This window comes from Pseudophryne corroboree, chromosome 6 (genome assembly GCF_028390025.1).
Source record: "Pseudophryne corroboree isolate aPseCor3 chromosome 6, aPseCor3.hap2, whole genome shotgun sequence".
NCBI lineage: Eukaryota > Metazoa > Chordata > Amphibia > Anura > Myobatrachidae > Pseudophryne > Pseudophryne corroboree.
The window spans coordinates 378,599,044-378,626,350 of NC_086449.1; the positions used below are offsets into that span (position 1 = coordinate 378,599,044).

A 27,307-nucleotide genomic window follows, 5' to 3' on the forward strand; every position below is an offset into this window, starting at 1 on the left:
CACTGAAATGTGTATTCTGAGGGAAGGTTTTCAAAGCTTCATTTATTTGCTCGGTTTGCCTGTTTCATTGGGGTTGCTAAGCTGAAGAGAAATGTTTCTCAATGTTGACACACTTAAGCAGGGGTGTAGCGAGTGTGGCTCCGGTGGAGCGCAAGCTCCAGCCTCTGGTAAAGTTAGAGGGTGCGCTACGACCTGCCCCACCCTCCCCCTACCACAGGTTGCTATACCATAATCCGCTGTACAGGTAGCAGCAGAGCAGGAGGAGGAGAAGCAGAGGGACTGACTCTGATTCGGAGACTAGGTAGGGAACAGGGCAGGACAGAGACGACAACTGTAGACACTGACAGCAAGCACATGCCAGAGCTCTCACTATTTGCTTGTACTGTAGCTGTGCATCAGGGTTACTTCTGTCCTGCTACACCACTCTCTGCCCCAGCTGCTGCAGCACCTATTTCTGCCTCGGTTGCTGCAGCACCTCTCTCTGCCCCTGCTGTTGCAGCACCCCTCTCTGCCTCGGCTGCTGCACCATCTCTCTCTACATTGATGTTGCAGCACCTCTCTGCCCCAGCTGCTGCTGTAGCACCTATGCATTAGAAGCTGCAGAGTAACATGTATAAGTAGCTCTACTATGGTGTAATGTGTATAAACAGCTCTACTGTGGTGTAACATATATAAGCGGCTCTACTGTGGCATAACATGTATAAGCAGCTCTACTATGGTGTATCCTGTATAAGCAGCTCTACTGTGGTGAAACATGTATAAACAGCTTTACTGTGGTATAACATATATAAGCGGCTTTACTGTGGTGTAACGTGTATAAACATCTCTACTGTGGTGTAACATGTATAAGCAGCTCTACTGTGGCATAACAAGTCTAAGCAGCTCTACTGTGTTGTGTAACAAGTATAAGGGGCTCCACTGTTTGGCGGAACTTATGTAAGGGGCTCTATTGTGTGGCGTAAAGTGTATAAGGGGTACTACTGTGTCATGTCATGTGAATAATGGACACTTCTGTGTGGTGTAATGCGAATAATGGACATTACTGTGTGGTGTAATGTGAATAATGGAAAATACTGTGTAGTGTAATGTGAATAATGGACAATACTGTGTGGTGTAATGTGTACAACGGACAATACCGTGCAGTGTAATCTGAGATGGTACTATTATGTGGCCACACCCCTTACCCATGAAGCCTCGCCCCAATATTTTTGTTGCTTGCCTTCAGCGCGCACTGTCTCTATTTCATACATGGGGTACCCAAAGGAAACTTTCGCCCTGAGCTCTACAAGGTCTAGAACTGGCCATGTCAATAATTTATCAATAAATCCATACATGGGAGGGGGCGCCAAAACATACTCTTGCTCCGGGCACCATGGCACCTAGCTACACCTCTGCACTTAAGGGGGAATCCAAATAGCATGTGGAATAGCTTCGGGTTTCACGTTCAGAGCTATTCTATAAAACAGCATTTTACCTGCACAGTAAAAACACAGGATTAATGTGCACTAACCCATATATTCCGCATAAAATGCGTAACATACAGTGCATCTCGAAAGTATTCACAGCGCTTCACTTTTTCCACATTTTATTATGTTACAGCCTTATTCCAAAATGGAATAAATTTATTTTTTTCCTCAAAATTCTACACACAATACCCCATAATGACAATGTGAAAAGGTTTTTTTTAGATTTTTGTAAATGTATTAAAAATAAAACATTAAGAAATCACATGTACATAAGTATTCACAGCCTTTGCTCAATACTTTGTTGATGTACCTTTGGCAGCAATAACAGCTTCAAGTCTTTTTGAATATGAGGCCACAAGGTTGACACATCTGTCTTTGGGCAGTTTTGCCCATTCCTGAATGCAGCACCTCTCAAGCTCCATCAGGTTGGATGGGAAGCGTCGGTGCACAGCCATTTTCAGATCTCTCCAGAGATGTTTAATCGGATTCAAGTCTGGGCTCTGGCTGGGCCACTCAAGGACAGTCACAGTGTTGTCCTGAAGCCACTCCTTTGATATATTGGCTGTGTGCTTAGGGTCGTTGTCCTGCAGAAAGATGAACTGTCGCCTCAGTCTGAAGTTAAGAGCGCTCTGGAGCCGGTTTTCATCCAGGATGTCTCTGTACATTGCTGCATTCATCTTTCCCTCTATCCTGACTAGTCTCTCAGTTCCTGCTGCTGAAAAACATCCCCACAGCATGATGCTGCCACCACCATGCTTCACTGTAGGGATGGTATTGGCCTGGTGATGAGCGGTGCCTGGTTTCCTCCAAACATGACGCCTGGTATTTACGCCAAAGAGTTCAATCTTTGTCTCATCAGACCAGATCATTTTGCTTCTCATGGTCTTAGAGTCCTTCAGGTGCATTTTGGCAAACTCCAGGTGGGCTGCCATGTGCTTTTTTACTAAGGAGTGGCTTCCGTCTGGCCACTCTACCATACAGGCCTGATTGGTGCATTGCTGCAGAGATGGTTGTCCTTCTGGAAGGTTCTCCTCTCTCCACAGAGGAATGCTGTAGCTCTGACAGAGTGACCATCGGGTTCTTGGTCACCTCCCTGACTAGGGCCCTTCTCCCCTGATTGCTCAGTTTAGATGGCCGGCTAACTCTAGGAAAAGTCCTGGTGGTTCTGATCGTCTTCCATTTAAGGATGATGGAGGCCACTGTGCTATTTTTCTGTAGCCTTCCCCAGATTTGTGCCTCGAGACAATACTGTATCGGAGGTATACAGACAATTCCTTTGATATCATGCTTGGTTTGTGCCTAGACATACACTGTCAAGTGTAGGACCTTATATAGACAGGTGTGTGCCTTTCCAAATAATGTCCAATCAACTGAATTTACCACAGGTGGACTCCAATTAAGCTGTAAGAACATCTCAGGGATGATCATTGGAAACAGGATGCACCTGAGCTCAATTTTGAGCTTCATGGCAAAGGCTGTGGATACTTATGTACATGTGATTTCTTAGTTTTTTATTTTTAATACATTTGCAAAAATTTCAAAAAAACTGTTTTCACATTGTCATTATGGGGTATTGTGTGTAAAATTTTGAGAGAAATGTTTTTTTTTTTTTTTTTTTATTCCATTGTGGAATAAGGCTGTAACATAACAGAATGTGGAAAAAGTGAAGCACTGTGAATACTTTCCGGATGCACTGTATGGATTTTAACACTCGTTCAACCCCAGAAGGTGCCTTTTCTTGCAGACTTTTCTCACAGCTCCAGAGGCTGCAATGAAAAGTTCTCCCTCTGGATTTAATGCGTAGGATAATCCCTGCTAACTATATAAGGCAGCACAAATAATTAGCGTGTTGCTAAATAGATTCCCCCCTTACAAAGAGAACCCAAGAATCTGTAAACAAACTGTACTTCTCGATCACACAGTTTTCTTTGGGCAGTATCAGCTTTGTTGTTCTTGGCTCCTGGTTGATAAGTAATTATCAGGTTGAATGTGAAACTGAAAAACAATAACAGCATCTAGTTTCTAGTTTGGTATTGGTTTAGTTAATGAGCAAATTTAAGATAGAGGAGATTTTTGTGATATAGAGTATATACACAATTATAGGGTATATAGCCCCCTCATGCAAAGAGAGTTTTTCTTTTCACCTGTTGTATAGTGTCATTTATTTTTTGGGTAGGCTGAAATATCTGAAAGAAGAACAAGCATAGGTGGCATTTTCCAGAAGGAGCCATTTGGGACAACAACTCCTACTCCAACCAGAAGAGAGAGGTAGAATCAATCTGCTGAGTATATCTGTAGCTGCAGGAGACCAAACTTTAGAATGATGAGTATATCTGTAGCTGCAGGAGACCAAACTTTAGAATGATGAGTATATCTGTAGCTGCAGGAGACCAAACTTTAGAATGATGTTACTTTCATGTCAACCCCATAAGCAAATTGGAGTAAACTGGTGAAGATAATTTGCAACCTCCAGGAACTGGTTATGACCAAAAGGGTTGAGGCCATTTAATTACAACTTTGAATTTCAACAATAGCATTATAAATACTGCTGTCTTCTTTGGCAGCTAGGGAGATGAATGATTGAAGCAAAAATCTAGTTACTATGGGGCCTATTTATCAACAAGTTTAAGCTGTTAAAAACTCATTGCATATGATAAATGGTGCTCCAGCTAATTAGCTGCCAACTGTAATTTTTTAAACACAAGGAATTGATTGGCTGGAGGAGAATTTATCATACACAAGATAAAACTGATAAATAGGCCCCTAAAAAGGAAGAAATTAAATGACCATATACACCAGACTACATAAAGATTGACACACAAGATGCACTATTCATTGCAAAATGTATTACAATTCTAGTTATCAATGTTTCTGTGCACCTACTGTACATTCTTTCTCTCTGTGTGTGGCATTAAAGGCCTCAGCAGGGTAGCACCTCTCATTACATGTAGTCAGGGTGTGCAGTCTAGGGCCCCTCCCTTACATACCGAGCCTTTGGACTGGTACAAATACACGGCATGCGGTTGTTAGGTCGACCACACTCAATAGGTTGACTACTATTGGTCGACATGCATTAGGTCGACATGGTTCAACGGTCGCCATTGACAAAAATTTCGACATGCCAAAGGTCAACACAGGAAAAGGTCAACAGGAGTTTTTCACCTTTTTTCATTCTTTGAACTTTTTCATACTTTATGATCCACATGGATTATGATTGAGAATGGTAACCTCGCTTGCCAAGCGAGCGAATGTGGTACACTAATTGAGGTTCCCGCTGATTTTAGTGAAGTAAACAACACCCCAAAAAGTAAAAAAAATTCCTAACTCCTTCAGTCCATGTCTACCTTTTTCCTGTGTCGACCTAGTGTACTGTATGTTGACCAAAAGTGGTTGTGATTGTCGACCCAGACAGGGTCGACCCAATGATCCACACCCAAATGCACCACAGTGGTGAAATGAGTTCTAGATTTTGAACACGGAGAGAAGAGAAGCATACCTATCATGGCCTCCCCAGTAGCAGTTACACTATCCCATTTTTCGTACCTTTGGGGCATGATGGGAGAAGATTCTTATAACATATAACAATAATCTGCTGAGCAATAACAATGGTGCAGCTCGACCAGTGGTAGTATCACCACCGCACCAAATAGAAATGCCTTCAAAAAGTCAGTAATTAAGCATGTTCCTGTTAGGACAATAAACTCCACAATTGAACCTAGGTTTTTAGTGATTTTCATGTAGGTTGTCCAGGAAAAAACATAAACAAAAAGAAAAAAACATGTTGAATTTACGGTTGAAAAATTAAATAATCTATTTACAATCAGATTTCTTGCGTATGGAGCCTGGGCATATGGGTAAATAATGTTGTATCACCAATCACTCCATAAACAGACATCCAATATCCTCAAAGCAAGACAAATATTATTCTCATAGTGCATTAACTTTAATAACTCAATTAAAATTCATATTATTATAATTTAAAATACACCAAAGTCAAGTAAAACTTTGCAACAGATAGTAGTAGTTCAAAGTCTCAGCGTAACATTCTACCAAACAATTTTCCAGGAAACTGGGGACCTCCACTTTCCACAGTTCCAATGAACTGCAAGGGCTATTGTGGGAATCAAACCCATGACCTCAGCGCTGTAAGGCAGTAATGCTAACTATTACACCATCTGTACATATTGGAGCTCATGTGATTCTGACCCATCTGTTAACTTGCATCATGGGAATAAATGTCTCTGAATGTTAGAACCGTTCCAAAGCATTGATCTTCTTTTGTTAGTATTCCGCCTCTTCTACTATAATCTCATGTGGGCCACCCTTATTTGCGGCCTTAGATATCAACCTTAATATCTCAGTATACTTATTTATTATTTATTTATTATTTATTACCAGTTTCTTATATAGTGTAGCAAATTCTGTTGCGCTTTACAATTGGAAACAACAATGATAAAACAAAACTGGGTAATAACAAACAGTCATAGAGGTAGGAAGGCCCAGCTTGCAAGCTTACAATCTATAGGGAAATAGGCATTGATACACAAGGATATGTGCTATTCATTGCATAATTGTCCACTAGATTGCAAAGTTTCTTTGGCAGGCTGTATGATAAGGTCACACAGTGATGTTGACCTGGGGTCAGGAGGATGGAAAAGTGAAGAAAGACAAAATATGTGAGGCTATGTGTGCACTGTACAGAGGGGATATAACTGGATAGGAAAGCTTCTGAAGGTTGTGTGAGCGGTCCTGGAATGTGATAGGCTAGCCTGAAGAGGTGAGTTTTCAGGGAACGCTTGAAGGTTTACAGCCTAGGGGAAAGTCTTATTGTGCGTGGTAGGGCATTCCACAGAGTGGGTGCTGCCCGAAGAACGTCATGCTTATATTGTCTTTGCATGCAGGGCAAATACTGGCAACTGTTTTTTGCATGTAGCCCTCTAGTACTGGGCTACTTTATTTTCAATTTAGACTTAGAGGTCCTGATTCTGATTTAGGAATGAAGTAAGAAAGAGCAAGTAACTGTGTATCTGGACCAGGGGCTGGCTGGCAACTTTTAGTCTGGGGGCGGACGCCATCAAGTGGCTCGGCTTTTCTACCAGTGCATGCAAAAAGAAAACTGACATTGCAAAAAGTGTAGTAGGTGTAGTTTGCCTCGTGTGAGTGCCGTTTAAATATTGGAAATATATGAAAAATTTTATGGCAAAGAGCTATAACAAATACATCACCTATCAAGTCCATCTGACAAGGGGGGTAATTCCAAGTTGATCGAGGCAGGAAATTTTTTAGCAGTTGGGCAAAACCATGTGCACTGCAGGGGAGGCAGATTTAACATGTGCAGAGAGAGAGTTAGATTTGGGTGTGGTGTGTTCAATCTGCAATCTAATTTGCAGTGTAAAAATAAAGCAGCCAGTATTTACCCTGCACAGAAACAAAATAACCCACCCAAATCTAACTCTCTCTACACGTTATATCTGCCTCCCCTGCAGTGCACATGGTTTTGCCCAATTGCTACCAAAATTCCTGCTGCGATCAACTTGGAATTACCCCCAAAGTTAGGACTATTCTAGGGACCGATACACAACATAGGACCAATCTAGCAGCTGATAAACAATGTAGGAACCATTCTATTACAATTATATAAAAAAATTCAATCAGGCACCCAAGACAAAAACAGTCACTTATGTAGCACATGAAAAGATCAGGCCACCTATCCCTCAATATTATAGAAAATGTAATAATTTTGCAGGTATTGGCACTCAGTCTAGGGTGCTAGACTAAGCGCCAATACCTAAAAAATTGTTCCACACTCTATTACAATGTAGGGTCCATTTCACTCCATATGTAAAAAAGAAATAATATTACTGACTTGAAATAAAACGCAGGTCCGCCCCATACAGTACATTTCCTCTAATTTGCATCTACAGACACATAACATTGCTCCACTGCCTCCTGCACAGAATCAGGACCAATGTGTCCCTTGTCACGGTCCCGGTAACTGGACGCCGTTTCTTGCCTGTTAGGTGTCTCCTGAGGTTAGCTCAGCGAGCCAGGGCCGGGCTATAGCTATATTTTGGTTTACATCTCTTGCCTATGGCCTGCAGCACTGGTTCAGCGGCCTCCTCAGTGTACTCACTTGCGGTGGTGTGGCGCTCTCAGCCCCGCCGCGGCCATTACTGCTGCCACCATCATCCCTGTGGCTGCTGTGCGCATGTGGGCGCGTGGAGTTTCTGCTGTTGCGGCCTCTGCCGCCATTATCGTTTGACACATGAGTGCTTTTCCCCTTCAATCCCCGTCAATGGGCGCAGCCATTTTGGATCTAGTCACATGGTACACTCTTCACCTATCCACAGTGCTGCTGGAGTCTGAATCTAACTGTCAGCCAATCCCTGCTATTGAGCGGGTATAAATATCCTGTCCCAGCACCCAGAGGGTTGTCAGTGCTTCCATTGTCTCTCCAGCGTTCCAGTATGCAGCTTCATTAAGGACTCTCCTGTGAACTCTCCCTGCAGTATAGCCTGACTCCCTGGTGGTTACCGTCTGCGGTGCAGCTCCAGTTCTCCGGTGCTGAGGCTCTGTGGTGCAACCTGACTCTCTAGTTCCCGCACCCAGCGCTAGCAGAGTGTATGACTCCGGCTTCCAGCAGCCACTCTATAGTAGTCCTCTGTCTCCATTACTCACTCTAATAGAGGAGTATTTACCTGTGATCTCTAGCATCACTCAAGCTTTACCTGCAATCCCTAGCATCACTCAAGCTTTACCTGCAATCCCTAGCATCACTCAAGCTTTACCGCGATCCCTAGCATCACTCAAACTTTACCTGCGATCCCTAGCATCACTCACGTTTTATCTACGATCCCCAGCATCACTCTATGTTCCACCTGTATTTCCAAGTGTTAATAAGCACTCCCACTTATACTCCGGATTACTGGTCATTACCAGTTGTGATTCAGAGACTCACTTGTGACTGTTATTGTTTGGTTGCACATTCTTATGATTTAATAAAAACCCTCAAAGACACTCCCTGTTGTCGTGGACATGCCTTCGGGCACTTGGTACTTCAAACTCAGCACATGTCTAGGAGTCCCATCCTGCCTCCTAAATTCACGTAACCGTTAGCCACTGCAACTGAGGCCTCTAGCTACCGACACCAGCCCTCAGTTGTGACATCCCTTACTTTGAGTGTTGCCAAATGTGTAAATTTGCATCTAGCTGCCATCGCAAGATAGGTAGTGCTCCAGGGCATCAATATTTAGTTACTTACTGCATTTTAGATACCATATATATATATATATATATATATATATATATAAAAAAACGTTTTTTCAGATAGTCTGTCCTGTCTCCTCAATACACATTCAGTGGAAGCCTGGGCACGTACCTCAATGGCTCTCACTGTGAGGGTGATGGGACAGACCTAACTGACTGCCGGAGAGGTGGGTGGGCCTGTCAACTAAACAGGGTTAAATATGGGACCTGTGGTCAGAATAGAGTGGCAGGATGGTGGGGAGGGGTTTGCAGAACAGCAAAGAGTGTGGTGGGATATGAGCGGGGAACCTGAAATGACCCAGGGTTGCTGGGTCCAATACACCACTAGGGGATGTATGTATTACACACAAAGTACATAGTAATTGCTTTAAAGTAAATAAAACGATTTGTTTATTTTATTTACCTTTATTCCCCCCCCCCCCCCCTTCACAAGCTACTTACTGCTTTTTGAAAGGATGCCGACGTGATCCCCCACAGAGACGAGGGCTGGAGACAGTCAGGAGGCAGACCCATGATGAATGCTGGATGGGAGAGGAGTGGAATAGAGAAGGGAGACGACAGAACAGTCTGGCAAGGGGCACAGCTCACTGGTGGCTGGTCTCAGAGGAGGGGCCAGCCCCTGAGTTGGTTTAATGGGGTTGTGCAGAATGATGCTGCAGCCAGACAGCAGCACACAGTGTAAGCAGTTCTAGGCATTGAGAAGCTGCAATACATGCACTCATAGCTATATGTGAGGAGCCCAAACTACAGCCACATCACAGACCTAGCATGTACATGCTGTGACTCAGCTGGCTCTGCCCCTGAAACTCTGCCTCCCTTAACTCCGCCCCCTGTGACTGCTCTACCTGTGTATGAGTCTCATCAGAGTGTCCGAAAGCACACTCTGCATGTGCCCCTGCTGCAATATATATGCATCTGTACAGCGCTAGCAGCCCCAAACAGCAACATTCTGCTGGCCCGGGGGGCAGCTGGCACTCTGGCATATACGTGTTCATGGGGAGGGGGAGGCACTAAAATTATGCGAACTGCATCATTTAAGACCCACTCCCTTCCAGCAGATTTAGGGGCGTTGCTTCGTGGGGAAGGTGCATGGCCACATAGTTGTGGCAATTCGCATTACACCACACAGTAGTGCAGCTAATACACATTGCACCAGGTAGAACCTCCTAGACACTTTGCGCCAGGCAGAGCACGTTAAACACTTTGCGCCAGGCAGAGCACGTTAGACACTTTGCGCCAGGCAGAGTATGTTAGACACTTTGCGCCAGGCAGAGCATGTTAGACACTTTGCGCCAGGCAGAGCACGTTAGATACTTTGCGCCAGGTAGAGCACTGAGACACTTTGCGCCAGGTAGAGCACTGAGACACTTTGCGCCAGGTAGAGCACAGAGACACTTTGCACCAGGTACAGCACAGAGACACTTTGCGCCAGGTAGAGCGCAGAGACACTTTGCGCCAGGTAGAGCACTGAGACACATTGCCTAGCCACAGACGCCTAGCGGGAACACTACATGATATGCTCCCCAGCAGTGCCAGCTACACATGACATGCCCCCCAGCAGTGCCAGCTACACGTGACATGCCCCCCAGCAGTGCCAGCAACACGTGACATGCCCCCCAGCAGTGCCAGATACACATGACATGGCCCCCAGCAGTGCCAGATACATAAATGGCCACACAGTGCCAGATATGTCCCCACAATTCCAGATACATAAATGCCCCTACAGTGCCAGATACATAAATGCACCCACAGTGCCAGATACATAAATGCCCCCACAGTGCCAGATACATAAATGCCCCCACAGTGCCAGATACATAAGTTCGGGCGGGTCGGATTCCGAGGATCCGAACCCGCTCATCACTAAATTAATCAGGTATTTTGGAATTCAGTATAATCTGTATGCGGATGATACCCAAATCTACTTATCTTCCCTAGATTCGTCACCATCTCTATTGGACTGCATCACTGAATGTCTTCCTGCTGTTTCATCTTGGATGTTATCTCGCCTCCTAAAACTGATAAGAGCTGTCCCTTGTGCTGAAAAGACTTCCGGGTTTATGACTCAGCTGTCAGAAGTCCTATTGTGCATTTGCGGCTGTTGGCCTATATATATGCAGCAGGGGAACAGAGGGAGATCAGGGATTTCTGTGGAAAGAAGCCCATAGGCTTCGGTAGGCAAAACCATCTATAGAAGGCATTGCCTATCGTGCAGAAGCTCCAGAAAGTTCCACTTTCCTCAGCTTGCTGCATACTGGCACATGTGGAAGGGGAGCTGGACTGCACACCGTAATTCTGCACACCCTAATGAGAGGTGCTACTATGCTGTGACTTGTAGTGACACACAAATAAAAGAGAAAATGCAGGTGCACACTTTTTAGTACCTAAACTGCATTTTCAATTTTTCATACCTCCCAACAATGAGAGATGACTAGGACGGACTCAATGACGTGGTGAATCCACGTCCGGACAAAAAGGGCCTATATGAAAGGGGGCATGGCTTTGTGTGAATGCTGAGATCACGAGCCATGCCCCCGACTTCCGACACTTTGGGGGCTTACCCCCAGTCTTTCTGACTCCCCTAAATAGATGCTGTGTGCATGCGCATCCATCTCTATAAAGAGCTCTATACTTTATGGGTATGGATTACATTAGATTGTATCTTTCTAGTGCAAGTTAATCAGTGAAAGCTATTGTTAGATTGGAAGCTAAGCTTTGCACGTAAATACAGTGTACAGTAGTTAGTAAATAAGCTCTGAACCCTTCTCGGCATTACAGTACACTATAAACTTCTATTTATAGCTATATTGTATTATAATAAAGAATTAAGAAAAACAAAGTAAATAGTATTACATCCTTTCTGAAAAAATAAACATAATAGAAATTTATGTCAAGCAAAATAAAGATGCATCATTTTGAATTTACACCCTATCCCTGTACCTATGTATGTATGTTTCTAGTTCTGATCACTGTGGTTGGTTACTAACAGTGTCAATGTACAGAATCCTATTACAGTAGTAGCCATAACCATAGAAATCAGTAATTTAGTGCATGTAGATAAAGAAAGCTAATGTCTCGTGGTTGCTGCTCATTTGCCTTTTATTAGCTATATACCACTTGTAGAGATGCCATATGCAAGCTAATCTTCATATATATCATTAAAACAAGGACACCTGTAGGCATCAAATATGACATTAGACCCTAGAGAAAAAGGAAGAGCAATTTAACTATGCATTCTTTTGTAATAAAATTCATTACATAACATTTTACACAGTGTATCTATAAATGATACTTTGATGGTAGTTTTCCTTGAATTCAGCACTTTCAGTGACTACACAGTGTACATTGCTGTGATAATGATGCCACCTCTCAGCAGACATGAAAGCTAAACTGCAATTGATGAAACCGAAACAGCTATTTATCATTATAATTTATATGTCTGTAAAATCTTTCTTGGAAGACTTACAGGGAATATTTACAGTCACTCAGAATAACATCCAGATTATACTATTATAGCTACACTGTGCGGTTTCTAATGTTTATTACAAATTAGTATTTATACTTATTTTAGCTTATTGAATATCTGAAGCTATATATATTGAATTAATGTTAGCTGTATAAAGTAATGTGTGCTTCTATGCATAATGCTGTGCCAGCAAACTCATCACATGAAGAAAACGGTCCCTTACAAATTTAGGGAACAATACGAAATATGTCACACATCTAAAAATCCAATTTTATATTTTCTGTACAATTTTATTCTGATTGTTCACAGATGTACCTCACATACTGTACTAAATCCAGCAATGCAGCACAGGGTACATACAATAATTCCATCTAAAAATAACAGCATCTTGCCTTAAATGTATTTAATATGTTCTAGCTGTAAAGGCTAATTTTGTGCCAGCTATTATGTAATCAGTGTAAGTTAGAAACTGTTTTCAGAGTGTATATCTAAGTTTCTAAATGTCATTTTTTTAAATACTCTTTCCAGAATATTTATCTAAGCTTACATGTAATTCTAGTGACACACTATGTAGACAGATGTTATTGCAGTTGTACCATATCAAATCTTAATAACCTACAATTTCAATTAAATAAAGTCAACAGGATCAGTACCTTCAGCGAGCAATACTTTTGTAAGCACTGAATAATTCCAGTCAGCCACATAACATTCACTGAGCAGTGTTTATATATGTATATAAAGTATGTGCGCCACATTGTTCTGCATTTGTTCCACGCACTCACATTGATGTATGGTAGTGCAGTCCAGCAAGAGGCAAGCAATTATTGGTATGCTTTATGACGTGTCCAACTGTACCTCTTGTGAAAAAGTACGTACAGTATAACTCCAGTACATGCACTGTTTAACCAATGGCAATCTACTATTAACTCCACAGCATTATGTTAGACTGCTCCATGATAAACACATTTTACTTAAATTCTACTATGATCACAACAAATTCCAGTATCCTTTGCTGTATGATATATATATATATATATATATATATATATTTATTTAATTAATATATTAACTATTACTCTAATTGACACTGCTTAGGAAGATGTGAAGGTTTCTTAGTTTTATAGTTTTGGCAACCTGTGGCTATTCAGGTGAGCATGCTGGACATTGTTGTTCGAGTACAGGCCTGGAGACCTGTTGGCTGCCCCCATCCAGTGTTACTGCTACAGTACCTGAACTCACGGCAGTCTGTCATTAAAATGTACATATCATTCTGATTAAATTGAGATCTACTGATCCACAAAGCTTTATAGTTTTACTGAAAACTGAAATATAATTTGATTTTTGTGAACATTATTCAACACCAGTCTTAGCTCGTTATGATAATCGCAGTACATGACAGTGTGTGTGTTTGTCCCCTTGTGTATGCGTGTATATATATATATATATATATATATATAGAGAGAGAGAGAGTGTAAGTGTAAGATTATCATTAGAAATTGTATCCAAATCTCAGTATTCTGTTTTTATAAGCCACGTACAACATTTAACACAAACAACATGTAACTTTAGGCACACGACTAACTTCAGAATGAGTACTGTCTTGTGCAGGAAATCCATAACATTCTAACAATAGGTTTCCCTGTCTTTGCACCCATGCTCTACTATCCAGTATAACAATGCAAAGTTATTAGCTACTGTAGATTCTGTAACTTTTAAATGAGAGAAACAAGTGTAGATTCTGTAACTTTTAAATGAGAGAAACAAGTGGTGTGAAAAACCACATCTGAGAGATAAAAGAACTCTCTTGAGAGAACCAACATTTCTTGTCACAAGTTTCCTCTTTTCCCAAGTCTGGAGATGAGTTGTAGTGAATTGTCAGTAATATTGTGTACTCACCTGAATGTGGCAGTGCTGATGAGTGACGCTCCTTTCTCTCTGCCTTTCAGGATAAAGAAAATCATCAGGAAGCTTGCCTCCGACTTGAAAGTCTGCTCCCCCCTCTCTCTCACTCTCCCCCTCCTCACTCTTATGGAAGGGGCTCTGATATTTTCTCTATGGAAACGCTCCCCTCTCCTGTGTAGATAGAAAATGGAATGATCACAGAATCTCACCATAATTTGTAGACAAGGATTATATTTTATTAGGATGAAAACACAAAGAGATGATGTTGCCCACATGGAGGGAGTTATAAGATTTTGCACATTAGGAAGACCCTTGCCTGTGACATCTGACTTGGGACATCTAATAGACAGGGGTCACATGTAACTTTAGACGTTACTGTAACTGACATTTCTATCCAGATTAAAAAAGCTGAGCAAAGTGCGGAAACAATTATATTTTTTACAATTACTATTACTCATTCCAAATGTAGCTACACATAGAGGTGGTGTGATTGTGAATAACAAGTGAGCATACTTGCATCTATTTGTCAATAGAAAATTGCAGAGCTGTTGCATCATATACTGTACAGTATGTCAAACATACAGATACACAGGAGGAAAGAAAGTTAGACTTACTGGGGAGGGAGGGGAACTGTACAAATTGGGTGCATAGGGTTAGCATTGCAATGCAAAGACGTGTGTGGCAGCGCTGTACTAGAAACACCCCTGTCTGCAACCAAAGGCCAGGACTTACAGTACGTAGTTACTTTACAAAGCTGTCCTAATAAAATCTCTCTTCACACGAATGTTCTGTTTAGTGTTTTAACAAAAAAAAAAAAGGACAGTAAAATGTTTATTTTGCTAACAGAAGTTATTTTATCTCCTACATCTAGCATAAAATGGACAGTAGGAGTGACTTTTATTATCTGCACAACCCCCATGGCGTAACATTCTATTAAAAATTTTTTACGCCCTAAACCACTTATCCCTGTGTTGATTTTCATTAATGAAGCAACCTATAACAAGGGAAATAATAATCCTGAAAGCTACTAGTAAAAGCCAAGCAAGCAGTTCAATATAGAACTTGTTGAAAAGAAAATGTGTGTAGTTAATCTACACAGGTGGTCATTCCGAGTTGTTCGCTCGCTAGCTGTTTCTAGCAGCCGTGCAAACGTTATGCCGCTTCCCACTGGGAGTGTATTTTAGCTTAGCAGAAGTGCGAACAAAAGGATCGTAGAGCGGCGGCAAAGTTTTTTTTGGTGCAGTTTTAGAGTAGCTCAATACCTACTCAGCGCTTGCGATGACTTCAGACTGTTCAGTTCCTGTTTTGACGTCACAAACACGCCCTGCGTTCTCCCAGCCACGCCTGCGTTTTTTCCTGGCACGCCTGCGTTTTTCCGAACACTCCCTGAAAACAGTCAGTTGACACCCAGAAACGCCCTCTTCAGTGCGACTGAAAAGCTTTGCTAGACCATGTGTGAAACTACATCGTTCGTTGTAATAGTATGCCGCGCATGCGCCGCATACGCATGCGCAGAAGTGCCATTTTTTTTCCCGATCGCTACACAGCAAACGAAAGCAGCTAGCGATCAACTCGGAATGACCACCACTGTCTTGTAATTGTGCAAAGCAGCCAAACAACTGGTATGAATGGTTGCTGTTCAGTGTATGGTACTGAATAATGACTGCTTGCTGCCTGAAGTCAGCTGGAAAACGGTCTGGATCATTCAGTCTGGTTTTCAAACCTGTCCTATCCAGCAAACTGTCATTCAGCCAACTTCTCAGATTATCAGACAGCAGTTTCTCCCCATTCACTGTTGCCTAATAGGCTGCACTATAGTGTCAGGTATGGCCATGTTATGGTTGTAGCTACAGTGGGTGCGGGGGTTCCATTTCTATGGGGCCCCCCGAACCAGGTCATATAGGTGACTTCCAAGTTTCTGGAATTGCCTACTAAGCAAATTGGATCAGGCCCATTGCCCGGTTTAAAAAAGGGGACTCATCAGTGCTCAATATAAACGGCGGTCTCTGGGCCTAATTCAGATGTGGTTGTTCTTGCGATTGCTGCTGCTGTCTTTTGCCATTCGCAATTGCTACTACAGTATATGCTAATATGAGCTCAAGATAACCCGAGCATTGGAACGCTCACTGCTATCTCATCATTTCTGTTCGACAACATACAAATGCAAATTCTGAGTGCCTCTGAAGATGCGCAGGTTGAGCTACTTTCCTTGGACGCAGAGGGTTCTCCAATAGCAAGTAAGATAGTAACTGCTAATTTATATACGCCCAGAAAACGTAATCTGAACAACCATGACACGCCTGTGTTTACCTGACCACTCCCCGTTACCACCCCCAAACACTGTTTTCCTGTTGCTCAGCTTGTGACTAATTCCTTGGGGCAACCTCAATCGTAATTCAATTGCAATTCAATTTCTGCATGTGCGCACTGCGGCTCACATGCATGCGCAGTAAGTAAACATTGACTGATTTGCCTGCATTAGCTGCTTTGTGACTACATCTGAATTAGGCCCTCTGTCTCTTCATCTCAAAAAAGCTCCATACTGATATGAACCATTTAACATGCTCCCGTTTCACCCTAACATCCTAAACAGTCAGCCCAGAACAATTGGGGAGTAGACTTGGGGCAGATGTATTAAGCCTGGAGAAGGGATAAAGAAGAGATAAAGCAGTGATAAGTGCAAGGTGATAATGCACCAGCCAATCAGCTCATAACTGTCAATTTACATATTGAAGCTGATTGGCTGATGCGTTATCACCTTGCACTTATCACTGCTTTATCACTTCTCCAAGCTAAATACATCTGCCCCTCGATTACAGTTTTTGTGAAGTGAGCTGGAGAACAGGGATTGAGCTCTGAGATCAAGACTGTCCCAGAAAGGGATAGTTTACTGAAAATTAGAAGATGTCCACTCATAGTGGGATCTCTGGCATTAGGATGTATCCCCCTCAGGTAGGAACTGGTTGGTCCCCTCCTCCTGTGTTTTTAACTTTCACTGTATTCTGCAATCATCTCTGCCCCGAAGGCCCTGCAAATGTGGGACTACCATGTAAGAGTCAAAAGCTTATAAAAATTAGGAGCACTTGAAGCGTCATCATTGACAAACATATTGAGATAATATGTATAATATATAGGGGACATTCAGTTCTGGGCAGAAGGTGCAAATTGCCATTTCCACAGCATTTAAATGCCAGCAATGGCACCCCTTCTTGCACTCTTAGCCCAGATGGCCAAATGCCTGATTTGCACAAAAGTGCTTACTATGGGGTAGCAAACACTTTTGTGCAAGATCCTGCTGCTGTAAAGTGCGACAAACCTTTGGAGTTTGAAAGAGAAACTGTTAGCTGTTGTGAGATGGCGAACAGCAGTGACTTTCTGCAGCCGGCAAAACGATGCTTCGAAGGGGTGTGAGTGGGGGAGGTCACGGCTGCAGCTGGTGTCGGGTTCCAGCAGCCAAAGGGGAACATTATCACTTTCCGCAAAACTGTCTTCTCAAAAAGAACAGTTTTTCAGAAGTGATAATTTTATGATGGGGGCCTAATGAATACTAAAAAAAATTGTGAAAGAATACAATGAGAATTTAAAACTAAAAACTCTCATGGCACAATTTTTTCATGATGAATATACCCCAATATCTCCTACTAGACTTGGAATAAAGCTGCCTAATAGGGTGACAATCCATTTTCTGTGAGTGGTGTGTGTAGAGGATGTTATTCTGGTAAGGGGTGTGATAATGTTACAATGTGCTGGGGCCCTGAATTGTTGTATAATCTGAAATGGGGGGCACTGTAATATGGCATAAACTGAACTGTTGGCACTGTAATTTGTCAGAATTTAAATGTATCAAAATGTCAACTGATGTGCACTGTAATGTGTCACAATATGAATTAGAGACATTAGTGTGGCATAATAAGAAACAAGGGCATGGTAATATGGCATAATACGAACTAGAGACACTGTAATGTGGCAAAATATGACCTGAGGGCATTATTTTGTGGCATAATATGAATTGAGGATACTACAATGTGGCTTAATCTGACCTGGGAGTACAACTATGTAGTAAAATATGAACTGGTGGCACAACAATATGGCTGTACCAGATACAGTGGGTATCATAATGTGATCTGGGGGCACTGTGTAGCATAATGTGAATTGACAGCACTACAATGTGACATATTGTGAACAGGGGGCAGTACAATGTGAAATAATATGAATATAAAAAACTATGGGACATAAAATGAACTAGGTCATTAATGTGGGACATAACATTAGCTAGAGCACTACTATATGGCATAAAATGGACAACTGCTGCATACAGAGGTGTCTCTTTAGACGTATTGTGGCAGGGGCCCCCTCAAAATGTTGCTATGGGGCCCACAAAGTTCTGGCTATGTCCCTGAACCAGATTTATGGTATTTCATAGTAAGGTGAGTTGGAGACATTAAAGATCATTTATGAAGTTGCAAAAATTCAGGACTACAGAATAAATTACACTATGTGACATGAAATGCCTAATATTCAGTAAATGAACCACTTATATTCAGCAATGAAGCACACTGCTTAGCCAGTTAAGACACAGGCGTCTTCCAGGGTTTCAACTGCAGCTATCCTCCCAAAGGTATCGGGGTCACTGTGGGGTTAGGGCCCGGGGGAAGGGGGTTAGAGTTAGGCACTAGACTCTTAACCCTAGTTTCCTCCCCCGGTATCTTAGCCCTAGCTGCCAACTATCTTAGCCCTTGCCGCCACCCCATGTGGGTTAGATTAGGGTCCAGGGGAGGGGTAAAATAATTACCCCTTCCCTGGTTGGCATTCTCATGGTCGGGATGCCGGTGTCGGTCATGTGATTACTGGTCTCCTGTATCACACCCAGTGTGATGCATGGTCCTCACAGTTTGGTGGATGCACCATGTAGCCCTGCAATAATCCTACCCCCGATGTCATATTTCATTGCTGTGATGATGTATGAACTATTGCTCAATTGCATTGTTAATTTTTTTTAAACCTTGCACGATCTGTGTTTAAACATTATTTAAAGAATGGATAAAACTATTTTTTGGGTTGTTACTGAGGTCGTGTTACATATGTCTAGAAGTGGTGCAAATTGGGCATCTGTCTATACTTTTATTGGGATGCCTTTTGTACTTTCCAGGCGCATTTTACGCAGGAAAGCTATTTTCCAGGTATACCAAAGAGTTCTCTTGGGGTTTTTTTTAAGTGGGAATCATTTTTGCTTGTCAAAATCAACCTGGTTTTGCCATGTAAATGATTGCCACTTTAAAAAAGCAGGAGAACGCTCACAAAATCTCTCACTTCCTGATTCTCACACCCTATAACATCCCCCCCCCCCCACCTCATAGTTAAAAAATAAAATGAATGAAGGTACTGTGTGGCGCTAAAGTGACAGTAGCCATAACCATGAACTGAAATTTTCTGCCATGCGTATTTATATGTACACTCTCGATTCCACAAAAGGTCATGGAAAGCACTTTTGTCGGGGGAGATTCCAAAATCTCAACATGGAAATGCATCTTTGTAGGCACATATATTTTTATTGCATTAATGTATTAATTTAACCATTGTGTTTTGGAAATGTGTAGACATTTAGGAAATGCTGTTTAATCTGCACTATACTGTTTATTATACAGTAAGTGCTTAGAAAATTACTATATTTTCAAGAAAATACTGTTATATTTTTATACTTCCAAATTGCAAAAATGTTGTACTCATTTTGTATAGTACATTGTTGTGCAAAGATCTATTTTTAAATTTACAAGTAAACAGTGGATACAATTCAACAAAAAACAAATTATTCCGGGCCATTGAACATAAAGGAACAATAACATGGCTATATGGAGATTTAAACACATGTATGAGCTTTTTAAAACAAATGTAACTATCATATAATAAAGTAATGTATATATTCAGGCTGAAGTAACAGCAATACTGCGGCGTGTCATGTACATTTAAATCTAATTTAAACTCCACCAAACACAAAATAGTTTTCTAGGCAAGTTTATTTTTATTTATTGTCCTTATATTATATAAAACTGATCTGTTGTATAGATAAAATTATATTCAATGTACAGACCTAACTTTACCTGTCTTTGTATCCAAGGTAACAGTAATAGACAAAGCTGCCTGAAAAATGGATAAGGAAAGAGTTCTCCTTTAACTAGGACCATATTGCGGGAATTCATTTCAAGGTATGCACACTATGTGACATTGAAAATGCAAAGCTCCAGTCCAAAAGAAACACATTTTATCAAAAAGGCAAAAGTGTAAACATGGTTTGCAGCCCATTTCTGAGGATTGTCATTCCCAAATCTGTGTGGTTACAAGCAACAGCAAACATGGTTTCCAACAGAGAGTACCTCTTATTTCAAATACTGAATTTCCTCTAAACCTGTCTTTAAAATTAGGGGGCCATTTGTAATACTTAATATTGCTTATAAATTAATCGTTATGTTTCATGAACAAGTATTATCTTAGCAGATTTTGTGATTTTTAGAGATATTGGAGATACTGTAGTCATTTTTCTTTGTTTGACGTTCACGTTCATCTTCAAAATATCAAAGTAACAAATTTTTGATTTACAAATAATGCAAAAAAAAAAATGTACATCTAAAAACGTGGTTTCCTATGAATTTTTTTTTTTTTTTTAACATCTAACCCCATCGCTCCTTTCCCTTGTAACATGATTCCCATGTAACCATTCAAGGGAATTAACAAAGTATATGGTGGAGCAGCCAACCAAACAGACATTTGAAAAGTCTCCAGCGCTACTGATTAGTTGGCACGATCAGGAGCAGATTAAGGGATAAAGATGCCCCTTGCCACTTCTCGGGACGAAACGCGTTGACATCACTTCTTGTTGGAGTACAGCTCAATTCAAAGATACCAGTTCAAACACTCCTGCCGCCGTGCCGACTGCAAGATCCGCTCACTGTTTGGATTTTAACAAAAGTAACCGCCAGGACAAGATCCCTGCACCAGTGCTAAGTGCCGGTGGTGGAACCATACAATCAGAGGGGTAAATATTGATTGAAATTTTGAAATTCCCCAACAAAAATCCTGCATGATCGGGTAAAAACTCTATTGGGAAACCATCCTGCACTGGGATGCCAGTGATAGGCAGATCCGAGACTTTACCCCCTCTATGGTTGTGAGACTATACAATCCGTTATTGCAGGCATAAATTTATATACCGCAATTAACAGCGGCTGCTTAAAGTGACACTGAGCATTTTCATATAATAGCTAATCATCTTTATAATCTGGATATCACTGGATAAATTACTTGCCAATATTATCGGTACTTTACTGAGATTTTACCTATGGCATATCTATGTTAATGTACGTCTTGATCTGTGTGTGTCAAGTGTTATAATTGTGGCTACTACATTTGTTTTAGTATCATATCAATTTGTTACTATGTATGTGTTTTAGTAAATATTTGCACTGTTAAACACGTCTCTTGGATTTTATAAAAGAAAGCAAACACTTGTTAACTATATACTTTTGTCCATTCATATAGCGCAACAATTCTTTGTATATATATATATATATATATATATATATATATATATATTTATTTGATGATTGGCAGTTTAATATAATAATATAACAACCCAACAAAAAAACATTCATTAGTCAAGGATGTTTCAATGAATTTAGGTAATTTTGGGGTTGCTGAATTCGAAAATGAAAGTCATTTTTTTTTCAAATTGGCTTTAGTTCTTAAGATAATGAATACACTCAATTAATAGATACTTAAGCCCCATACGCACTAGACTAGAAGGGACGATCTGAGCAAGATCTTTCACAATCTCGTCCAGTGTGTACATTCAATGTCGTTACTGATTCGCGCGGGTAAAACAATTTCCCCAATAATGCTGGCAATTGGCATCAATTGAATTACCCCCATGGATCAATTAGCTGCAGATAATTGAATTACCCCCTCAGTCTTAACTGCCAAGTCTTAACTTGCCAACTGCAGTCTTAACTTGCCGATATGATGTGTGTGACCACATCCCAATCCAGACAAGCTGAATGCTTGACACCCCTAGTGGTGGGTACTTGTGTGTAGTAGACATCAAACCTGGTCTTGGAAGGCTCTTCTTAGTCGTCTTCTTGTCATGGCATGGCAGAGAAACAGAGAACCCCAAATCCGGAATATAGGGCAGACACCAGGGAAGTAAATTGACGTTTACATTTATTAAGCTGGAACAGTACATCACTGAAGATCTGTTTAAATGTAAAAGGATAACACAATAAGTATATATTAAGCATAGTATGAGGAAAGGAAAGTATTATAAAGGATTGTGAACATCCATACCACAGTCTATTTGCTCTACTGCCTTCAAAAAGGCGTTTCCGTTGTATTAAATCCAGAACTTCACGGTTCAGAAACAGTTTTTTCCCTTCAGTTATAGTAAGGATGAACCTAATTGGGGAGTTTTAATATCTATTCTGTTCTGACTATATGCATATGTGGTTGCTCTGGTTGAAATTTTGTTCTGTACAATATTTTTATTGTTTGATCAATGACAAATAAAGTATTTATCTCTTTATCTCTCTTTATCTCTTTGAACCTTGGCCATTGCTAAAGGCAACACTATCGGGACTTGTTCCAAATAAATAGTGCAATGTCAAGAACACCTCTTGTAAACACTTCAATATATTATTAAATGAGAGCAATACCGTTATACTTCTGATACTTCAGTAAGTTGTCCAGTAAATTGCCACTTGACCAAAGGTCTAACAGTAAGATACACTGTGGCCATAATACATTAACCTGAATAGGTACGTAATCACCTAAAAATACCTGTGTGTGTAATAGTTTTAGAACTATCACAATTTATATCATAAATAACCTTTACAGGCAATAATGTAATGAAAGGCAAACAATGTACACAGAAAATCTTCTAGTGCAATAAGTCCTGTAAGGATTCTTTGCAAGATAAGTTCTGGTATACAACAGGTTAACAGCAGAATCTTTGCTGACTAGCTCTTACATCAGTGCAAAAGTTGGAGGTAGAAGGCAACTGTATGTTAGAAGACTCAGTATTGACTCAGTGTCTCTATAAGTCAGAGCTGTAACTACGTGTGTGCCAGGTGTGCCTGGCACACAGCCCAGTCGCCCTGAGGGCGCAACTGCCCGCATTCCCTAAAGTCATCAGCGGCATTGTAATAAGTCAAACTGACTCATTACAAGCCGCCTGTGTGCGTGTGCTGCCGCCGGAGAGGAGCAGCTCCGGGGGCAGGAGAGGAGGAGGGGGGGGGGTCTCGGGAGCCACAGCAGCGCTATGTAATTGGTGGCAGTGCCGCTGCAGCTGTCCCTCTCCTTCCACATAGGCCGGCCTCCGCTGTTGTGAATGCTGGGATGCGCTTCCCTCATCCCAGCATTCACAGCGGCGGCGGCCAGCAAATGCGGAAGGAGAGGGACAGCTGCAGCGGTGCCACTAGCAATTACAGTGCGCTGCCGCAGCTCACGAGTCCCCCTCCCTCCTCCCCCTCCCTCCTCCTCCTTCTCCCCTGCCTCCGGAGCTGCCAGCACCGAGGAGCCTGACTGCCAGAGGCAGCGGAGAGATGGTAAGGATCATCTATTCTGTCTGTCTATCTATCTATCTATCTATCTATCTCTCTCTATCTATATATCCTGTCTACCTCATGTGTAAAAGGGGGACTGGCTGACGTATTGTGTAAAAAGGGGACGCTGTGTGCTGTAATGTGTAAAAAGGGGACACTGCCATAATGTATAAAAAGGGGGATGCTGTATACCGCAATGTGTAAAAAGGGGGACTGTCTGTCGTAATGTGTAATAAGGGGACGCTGTCTGCCGTTATGTGTAATAAAGGGACACTGTCTGCCATAATGTGTAAAAAGGGGATGCTGTCTGCCATAATGTATAAAAAGGGGGACTGTCTACCATATTGTGTAAAAAGGGGGACTCTGTCTGCCGTAATGTGTAAAAGGTGGACGCTGTCTGCCGTAATGTGTAAAAAGGGGACTTTGTTTGCCGTAATGTGTAAAAAGGGGACGCTGTCTGCCGTAATGTGTAAAAACGGAAATCTGTCCGCCGTAATGTGTAAAAGGGGACTCTACATGGTGTAGTATCGCTACTGTGTGGCGTAATTTGAATAATGGTGACTACTGTGCACCGTAATATGAATTGGTATTATTTTGTGGCCACACCCCTTCCCCAAGAAGCCACACCCCTATATCTATGGCACTGCTATAAGTAGCTACACTGGTTAGTCCTGTAACTCCTGGTAGAGCAAACAACTGTAAAATACTGTCCCGGATATGATACAACAGTGCAAGGTGTCAGTACTGCTGACGCTTAAGCTGGGTACACACTTGTTCAACCCTCATCATTGCCCGCCCCCTTACACTGGCTAATATTAGGTGGTGAAGAGATCCTAAAGATAGAAGACCTTGTGGATGTCCTGGATGGGAGGTGACTATGCAAAGGAGCTTAAAGGCTGCCTCCCTCCAGGTGAAGGTGCTGGCTAATAAAATATTAAAACATTTGGCGTTGTGTCTTTATTTTAATATTTCTTTTACAGGGGGACTATAGGCACCAGTGGGCCCTTAATGCCCCACATGCTGGTACTTGTGGTTCTCAAGTACCAGCATGCAGGGGATGCTAATGGGACCTGTAGCCCTCCTGTAAAAGACAATATTATTTTATAACAAATGGACTATCAACTCAGCACCCACAGCCCAGGGGTGCCGGAGATAGCCCTGGGCTTCAGCCTTGGCAGTGGGTTCTCTGGAGATGTAAGACCCCTTTATTGGGAGAGGCCCACACTTCCCTAGAAATCTCTGGCCCGGGCTGACTAATTAGGAGGAGATGAATGCTTCGCCCATGGGACCCCATCCAGTGTGTCCTCTGTCTGTGACATTAGCCCCCTGCTCGTGGAGCCCGGGGCTGATTTTTTTTTAAATATGGGGGACCCCTACTTGTTTTGTTCCCTGTATTTTTAGAACCTGGGTTGGCTCCAAAAGCCTAGTGCTGGTTCCTGAAATATGTGGAATCGCTACACGTTTTGTTCCCTGTATGTTTTGGACCAGGGCTGGCTCAAGATCCTGGGGCTGGGTATGCCTTTGGGGGGGACCCACACATTTAATTTTTTGGAAGAAACATTAAAATGCTGTCCCCATCCCCCCTTCACTATTATAATTAATGAAATTCCTCATTAATAAAACCCCTTACCCTAGCCAAATATGTGTTATTTCAGCAGAATGTTTCAGCAGACAGAGATTGGTCTGCTGAATAATTGGACAAGTGTGTAGTGCAGATTGGATGTAAAGTCTGCGAGCAGGTCTGCAGAAGGATTGTATAAACAGTCTAATCTGCGTTCTGATCTGCCGAGGATTGGATAAGTGTGTACCCAGCTTTAGAGAGGGTACCCAATTGCAGATGGGAAATTTAAAAAACCCTGCGGCGCAGTGTTTTTTCCGCACCCGCAGGGTTATGGAATTCAATTACAGCACAGAAAATCTCGCACCTCCAGAGCATGTCTCCTAAAATCGTATCTCATCGGAACTTGCTCTGGCGTCTTGGTGGCACCTCCCCCTGAGGACTAATTAAACAATTGGAAGTTTCCAATTAGCTTAATTAGTCAGTAATTACTCACTTTCCAAAGTGGGGTTTTCTTCCAGTGTTGGGAGCCGGTTCTCTATAGCAGCGGTAAACATGTAGTGTGGGTGGAGTGTGTGAGTGTTTGCAAGTGTGTGTGAATGCGTGACCCCCAGTGCCTCCCCCTATCCCCCGTGCAGTGTTATCCCCTCTGGAGCCGGCAGCTGGGAGAACTATATAAACCAGCAGCCCTTGCAGTCCTTGGCCTCCTAGCAGCCCCCGCCCTAGTGGCAAAATGGCGGGGAAACCACTGGGAGTTCAGGAGACTACGAGAGAGCACCAGACAGGTGAGTATGTTTTTGTGTGGGTTTTTCTTCATGTGCTGAAGGGTTTTCAGCACACTGAAGACCAAACACACTCCGTACACTCCCATTTGAGATCACCACGTCATACAGTATATGGTGGCAAAAATCCATTGTATCGTTATGGAAAATCACAGAGTGAAGGTACGTGAGATTGCTGAGGGCGTAGGCATCTTAATGGTATGAGTGCTTACCATTCTGCATAACAAATTGCACATGAAAAAGCTGTGTACACGATGGGTGCCGCAGTTGCTGACTCTTGATCAAAAATGCACACTAAAGAACATTTCAATGCAGTTTTTGGCGATGTTTAAGCACAATCCGTAGGATATTTGTCGTTGGTTCGTGACTGCAGAAGAAAGTTGGATCAAGCACTATACTCCTGAGTCAAAGAAGCAGTCAAAACAGTGGACAATGCCTGGCGAAAGTGCACTGAAGAAGGCGATGACTGTTTTGTTGGCTGGAATGGTGATGGACACTGTTTTTGGGGATTCCCAAAGAATTATCCTAATTGACTACTTGCAAAAGGGCAAGAAAATAACAGGAGAGTACTACGCATTATTATTTGACCATTTGAAAGAAGAGCTGAAAAATAAACGACCAAGATTGGTGTGCAAAAAAGTGCTCTACCACCAAGATAACACGTCGTCCCACAAGTCGACAGTTGCAATGGCAAAATTTCATGAACTGGGCTTCGAACTGATTCCCCATCTATAGTACCCTATTCTCCAGATTTGGCTCAGTGCGACTTCGTCCTGTTTCCAAATGTGAAAATCTGCCTCGGTGGGAAGAAACTCTCATCAAATGAGGACGTCATCGTCGCTGTCCCAATGAACTAACTCCTCTACTCATCAGGAGGGCCACTGCCTTGATCTAGTATTCACCAGACTATGCTCCGTTTCTGAACTAACTAACACTCCTTTCCCCCTCTCAGATCACAACCTTATCACCTGCATGCTCTCCTCCGTTAATTCAAACTCTGTGTTGCTGAAGTCCTCCAATCCTGATCAAAGCCGCAGAAATATTAACACAATCTTCAAGAACGTTCCACCTCACTCCAACAACTGCTTTCACCTATTTCTGCATTCACCTCTCCTGAGATGGCTGTATCACACCTGAACAAGGCTCTAGAGATAGCCCTTGATTAAGTGGCTCCAGCTACCCATCACACTCCACGTAGGCCTAGATGTCAACCATGGCACTCTAAATTAACAAGACAACTACAAAAACTCACACATCACATAAACTTAAACATCAGTGGTGTA

At 42.1% G+C, this 27,307-nt stretch overlaps 1 protein-coding gene and 1 long non-coding RNA gene across 3 annotated transcripts in view; one reads left to right on the plus strand and one right to left on the minus strand.

Moving 5' to 3' along the window:
• Positions 1–21,562, plus strand: part of LOC134932387 (uncharacterized) — a 306,751-nt gene extending 285,189 nt beyond the window's left edge. For both annotated transcript variants that reach the window (XR_010179342.1, XR_010179343.1), the window contains 3 exons: positions 14,142–14,830; positions 20,213–20,300; positions 20,816–21,562. This is a non-coding gene — a long non-coding RNA (uncharacterized LOC134932387). The remainder of the gene's footprint in view (positions 1–14,141; positions 14,831–20,212; positions 20,301–20,815) is intronic.
• Positions 1–22,338, minus strand: part of UCN3 (urocortin 3) — a 165,470-nt gene extending 143,132 nt beyond the window's left edge. Inside the window, exons 1-2 of the mRNA XM_063926755.1 lie at positions 22,195–22,338; positions 14,092–14,268 (exon numbers count right to left, since the gene is read on the minus strand). The gene's annotated coding sequence lies outside the window, so the exon portion shown is untranslated. The remainder of the gene's footprint in view (positions 1–14,091; positions 14,269–22,194) is intronic.
• Positions 22,339–27,307: the final 4,969 nt, after the last annotated feature.